Source organism: Strongylocentrotus purpuratus, unplaced genomic scaffold, assembly GCF_000002235.5.
Source record: "Strongylocentrotus purpuratus isolate Spur 01 unplaced genomic scaffold, Spur_5.0 spur5_scaffold_6, whole genome shotgun sequence".
Lineage (NCBI taxonomy): Eukaryota > Metazoa > Echinodermata > Echinoidea > Camarodonta > Strongylocentrotidae > Strongylocentrotus > Strongylocentrotus purpuratus.
The window spans coordinates 22623740-22630348 of record NW_022145612.1 but is presented as its reverse complement, the minus strand read 5'-3'; the positions used below and the strand labels follow the sequence as shown (position 1 = coordinate 22630348).

Sequence of the window (6609 nt, the reverse complement as noted above, 5' to 3'; positions counted from 1 at the left end):
CAATGAATGTATATACATGCCATTAGATGGATACTGACCCCCAAAATCCCTTTGACAGGGGGGTAGGGGCAAATTTTGTAAAAATTTGAATTATCACAACTTTTTGGGCCGAAACTGTAAGGGCCGGGGTGGTTCAGCATTTTGGAGGAAAAAATTATATTTTTTAAATAGGCTAGTTTCCCCACAATGAATGTAAATACATGCCATTAGATGGATCCTGACCCCCATATCCCTTTGAAAGGGGCGTACCCCAGTCGTAAAAAAATAGGAAAAAAATAGGGGAAAAATAAGGAAAAAATAGTCCCGAAAATATATTTTTTTTCTATTTTTTCCCTATTTTTTTTAAAGGAAAAAATAGGGAAAAAATAGTTTTGGAAATAGGAAAAAAATAGGTTTGAAACAATTTTTTCTATTTTTTTCCTATTTTTTTCCTATTTTTCAGACCTAAAAATAGGAAAAAAATAGGGAAAAAATAGTGTAGAAAATGGTGAAGAAAATAGTAAAAAAATAGTGATAACTAGGTGCTAGTGGACAGTGAAAAATAGTGAGGAAATAGGAAAAAAAATAGTGAGGAAATAGGAAAAAAATAGTAAGAAAATAGGAAAAAAATAGTAAGAAAATAGGGGAAATTAGTAAGAAAATAGTAAGGAAATAGGAAAAAAATACTAAGAAAATAGGAAAAAAATAGTAAGAAAATATTTAAAAAATAGTAATAAAATAGGGGAAAATAGTAAGAAAATAGGAAAAAAATAGTAAGGAAATAGGAAGAAAATAGGAAAAAAATAGTAAGAAAATAGGGAAAAATAGTAAGAAAATAGGAAAAAAATAGTAAGGAAATAGGAAAAAAATAGAAAATAAGTGAGGAAATCAGTAAAAAATAGTCAGGAAATAGGGGGGGGGGTCACTCATCCTTTACTTTCATGGATTTCTCAAGCACTACCATCTCACACATCCAGTCAACGACTCTGTACATTCAATTAAATCATACAGTGCAAACTTGATATAAAGAGATCAGTTATACCTGAAATGACAAGGTAATTTAACAGCTTTTGGGGGTTAAGATTTCTTGGTTGCACATGACCTCATTGTCAAAAGTTTCCACTGTAGAATAGTCACCCTACTCCTACAGCTCTTTTCTCTGCATCGATGCACCTACTCAGTTTGCCAAATTCACTTCATCCTTTCAGTCCAATCCATTCAGTAGAACATTTAAAATAGTCAATGGGTATATGGAAAATGTTATACAGTCCACTCCTATTATAACGAACATGGATACACCAAGATTTTATTATCAGGCAATTCTCATCAGTCCCAATTTTAAACAAACCAATGTGTTCAGTAACTGGAGTATAACATTTCATTTCATTTCAAAGACTTTATTTTCTGCAATCAAACAAATCAGTTATACAACAAATATGGATAATTATATAAAACATAAGGTATGCAAACAATATACAAAATATAGAAACAAATGTATAATACATGAGTAAGAGTAAACTTATACGTTGGGCCATTGCGTGTATAAAGAAAGAAAGCAGAAGGTCGCCGTTATAAGCAAAAGCTTGAGTAGACGGTCAACCGAGCTAAAATAAAAATGAGATGTGAAATATTGGCAAATTAACAAGAAGAGGGGGCCATGATACTCAAATGATATATATTACAATTAAATGTGAATATAGACAGTTGTATTCAATATAAATAATTATAGAATTAGCATATGAATCTCATATTTATATGGCTACTAATATTATACGTTAATGACAGAGATAAGAGAGAAACTAAACAAAAACAAGGGTGCAAGTGGTGCGTGTGTGTGCAAGTGCAAGTGTCCTCAAGCGCCAAAATGTTGAATCATCAGTATTACTATGTAACGCAGACCAAAATTTTGATTTCATTTTAACAAGGAAATTAGCTTGGTCCCGAGCACCTCGTTATAATGGCAGTGGACTGTAACAAAAAAAAATAATAAAAGGGAATGTGTCAAATAAAATACATGTACTTTATTTTCGAGAGGTAAACACAATGACATGAGTTTAGTATAGTATGTGTGTTCATATAAGCAAATAAATAAAAGAACTTAACTGATATTTACAATCTTTGGTTAAGTACTGTAGTGTACATGTTGTAGTAATAGAGTTGTTCATGGTTTGCTATGATTATACTCTAAAAAAAAAAAACAAGACAAATGCGACTGCGTCTCCTATATGCCTCCGCCTTAAAAAAATATCATCCACCTAGAATGTAGCTTTCTATTTTTGTTCAAATAAAGTATTCAGGTGAGTTTCAGGACTATTACTGAGCCGATGTGGATATGCCAGGCGATCACAAGCTCTCTCCCTCACTAGTAACCAAATAAAGCAGTATTCTTGACATGAGAGTGTTGTTTTCTGTCTCTTTTATTACAATTTAATTGCAAAGTGCTCTTAATAATGTAATAACATTTTCAAACCTCAAGAAAATCATGACAAGTAAAAAAAAAATTCTCGTTATTTACAAAGATAACAAAATAAAATAAATCATAAAACAGATTTTTCAACAATGCATGCATGCTCTATTGTACAGTTGACATGTTACATAATTTTCTCAATCTCAATTGAACTGTCAAAATCTTAATACAATCATCATAATCTAGAAACACTTACTACAAAATCAATGACATGTCATGTCAAGTGGTGCGTGTGTGTGCAAGTGCAAGTGTCCTCAAGCGCCAAAATGTTGAATCATCAGTATTACTATGTAACGCAGACCAAAATTTTGATTTCATTTTAACAAGGAAATTAGCTTGGTCCCGAGCACCTCGTTATAATGGCAGTGGACTGTAACAAAAAAAAATAATAAAAGGGAATGTGTCAAATAAAATACATGTACTTTATTTTCGAGAGGTAAACACAATGACATGAGTTTAGTATAGTATGTGTGTTCATATAAGCAAATAAATAAAAGAACTTAACTGATATTTACAATCTTTGGTTAAGTACTGTAGTGTACATGTTGTAGTAATAGAGTTGTTCATGGTTTGCTATGATTATACTCTAAAAAAAAAAAACAAGACAAATGCGACTGCGTCTCCTATATGCCTCCGCCTTAAAAAAATATCATCCACCTAGAATGTAGCTTTCTATTTTTGTTCAAATAAAGTATTCAGGTGAGTTTCAGGACTATTACTGAGCCGATGTGGATATGCCAGGCGATCACAAGCTCTCTCCCTCACTAGTAACCAAATAAAGCAGTATTCTTGACATGAGAGTGTTGTTTTCTGTCTCTTTTATTACAATTTAATTGCAAAGTGCTCTTAATAATGTAATAACATTTTCAAACCTCAAGAAAATCATGACAAGTAAAAAAAAAATTCTCGTTATTTACAAAGATAACAAAATAAAATAAATCATAAAACAGATTTTTCAACAATGCATGCATGCTCTATTGTACAGTTGACATGTTACATAATTTTCTCAATCTCAATTGAACTGTCAAAATCTTAATACAATCATCATAATCTAGAAACACTTACTACAAAATCAATGACATGTCATGTCATTGAGATATATATAAACAAGAAAATGACAGACTTACATGCTACTATTTTCAAATAGTTTTACAAAGTATACCATCATTACCATGTATCATAAGTAATGGTCTTATGGTCCTTTATCTTCACAATATGCAGGCACTCATTGTGTAAACATACATGTTGTACTTGCCTATGAATCTCAATGATTAGACATAAGAATTACATAATAAAATGGAAACAAATACTAATGTAAAGGATACGGATGTTGGTCATGCTGTTCACAGGCATCGAATGGTGGTTGTACGTTACATGTACATTGTAGCTTGATTAGTTTCAATTGATCTGTAAAGATATAAATGAAATGTGAGTTAGGGGTTAGAATAATCATGCATTGGTACATTTATGAACATGCAATTAATACTTAGTACAAGTATTTATGTATTTCATAATGAAAAATTCAAAGGCACAGAACATGTGTGTACAAAAGTATGATAGCAAAAAAGATGCCAGGCTGACGACGAACGGAGTCATCAAAGAGCTGTCAAGGTGCATAAAATGTAAACCACTCAGGTAGGCAATTAATTAGAGTTATTTTATTCTTAGATATATTGGGTGAACATACATAAAATAAAACATAAAACACAGAAAAGAAAATAGTAAAGGAACAATTTGTTGAAGAAAAAAATAAAAAGGAAAGAGAAAAATAATGTAGATCTAGGTAGAACTTGTGCCACCTGCAAATTATTGTTCTAGCATAATGATGAGGTAAACTACTCTAATATTTTATTTAGATTTCTACTTAGTAAGGACATACCTCGCAGACACACTCTCGGACTTGGAAGACTTGCTCTTCTTCTTGCGTTGTGTTTTCTGATTCCTAGAAAAATAATTTGAGATACAATTTAGCCTAAAACCACATCAAAACATTATATCATGCAAGGCAAAATAATTGACAGACGTAGTAATGGTACAAAATCTGAAATTTTTTACGTGGATTTATTGTAATCACGTTTGTTTACATTCACTCATTCACTAACAGACACTACACTGCACTTGGAGATTCACTACACTTCACTAAGAAGTTGTGTAGTCTACAACCTCAACACTAGCTACATGGGAAAATTGATACGTAAAATAACATTCTATAGGCCTACTATGTCTATGAAGTAGCATTATATTCAACAACAGACACAATAAAAATATATATATCATAATATAATTAAGTTTCAGAAATAAACGTACCTTTTTAGCTGTTTTCTGGGGCCAGTTCCGCTCGTCGATGGTCCGTAATTCGACAACAAACTCGTTTCTCTACGAGTGGGACTAGTAATATTTTGAACATTAGTCGGGCTCATTTTCTTGGGAAGAATCACTAAAATGGGATAAGGAGGCATCGGAGTATGAGGAGTCACTATCTCTTGATGAAATTTCATCGCTAGAATAATTGCTGGAAGACATTTTGGTGTGATTTGGAGACGTTTGATGAACGAAAATCAGCAAAAGTCCGATGCGCACAGCAGTGTCAGTGGGGAAAAAAAATAACGGGTAATTTTCAAATTACGTACTTGCGTACTGTCCTCTACGTTGAAACTTTGCGCACACATAGAACGGGAATATCTCGATCGAATGCTTTTTTTTCTATTAATAAAGGAGATTTTTTTTTGGTTGAAATTTCTATGTGTACATTTTCTTTTTACACATGGTTTATGTATGGTTATCTTTGAGTGCACTAGTCACTACTATAGTTTGTAAATAAAATCAAGAATATTAATAAAGGAACAAAATTGAAATTTCGTACATTTTCTTTTTACACATTGTTTATTTATGGTCATCTTTGAGCTCACTATTCAATATGTGACCCCACAGCTAAAAACAACCAATAAGTCGCAAAATGAACAACAGAGATAATGGCAGGAGAAGCGGGCTTTTTGAATAGGATGCCAGTCATAAACAATGAAAATATGCAAGTTTAGAAAATAGACAAAAAATAGTTTACAAATTTGTATCATGTCATAAAAAATTTAAGTGCAAAAAATAGGAAGAAAATAGTACTCGCAAATAGGTAAAAAGAAGTCTGAAAAAGAATAAGGTGAAAAAATAGGGAAAAAATAGTCTGAAAAAGATTAAGATGAAAAAATAGGGAAAAAATAGTCCTATTTTTTTTGAGAAAATAGGCAAAAAATAGTCTGAAAAAGATGAAGGTGAAAAAATAGGGAAAAAATAGTTTGGTACTCGAGAATAGGAAAAAATGGAACTATTTTTTTCCTATTTTCTTTAAAAAAAATAGGAATAAAATAGTCCATAAAAGTTGAAGGTAAAAAAAATGGGCGAAAAATAGTTTGTGCTTGAAAATAGGACTATTTTTTTCCTGTGTTCTTATAGGAAATAGGAAAAAAATAGTCTGAAAAAAATTATAGGTGAAAAAAATAGGGAAAAAATAGTTTGTACTTGAAAATAGGAAAAAAATAGGACTATTTTTTTCCTGTTTTTTTATAGGAAATAGGAAAAAAATAGTCTGAAAAAAAATATAGGTGAAAAAAATAGGGAAAAAATAGTTTGTGCTTGAAAATAGGAAAAAAATAGCCCTATTTTTTTCCTATTTTCTTGAAGGAAATAGGGAAAAAATAGTCTGCATTTCCAGAAAATAGGGAAAAAATAGGAAAAAAATAGGGAAAAAATATATTTTCGCAACACACAAAACTACTAGGGTAGTGGCAGATTTTGTAAAAATTTGAATTATCACAACTTTTTGGGCCGAAACTGTAAGGGCCGGGGTGGTTCAGCATTTTGGAGGAAAAAATTATATTTTTTAAATAGGCTAGTTTCCCCACAATGAATGTACATACATGCCATTAGATGGATCCTGACCCCCACATCCCTTTGAAAGGGGCGTAGTGGCAAATTTTGTAAAAATTTGAGTTATCACAACTTGGCAGGCCGAAATGGTAAGGGCCAGGGTGGTTCAGCATTTTGGAGGAAAATATTGTATTTTTTTAAGAGGCTAGTTTCCCCACATTGAATGTACATACATGCCATTAGATGGATCCTGACCCCCATATCCCTATGAAAGGGGCGTAGTGGCAAATATTGAAAAATTT

General features: G+C 31.7%; 1 long non-coding RNA gene across 2 annotated transcripts; it reads right to left on the bottom strand.

The window, feature by feature from the left end:
• Positions 1–2849: 2849 nt before the first annotated feature.
• Positions 2850–5588, bottom strand: LOC105440722. Of its 2 annotated transcripts, XR_004061794.1 has the most exons (3): positions 4754–5588; positions 4326–4388; positions 2850–3853 (listed from the first exon to the last, which is right to left on the bottom strand). It is a non-coding gene; the product is annotated as an uncharacterized LOC105440722 (long non-coding RNA). The 2 variants fall into 2 exon arrangements; XR_004061793.1 differs by having other exon boundaries at positions 4326–5588.
• Between the last annotated feature and the right edge of the window lie 1021 nt (positions 5589–6609).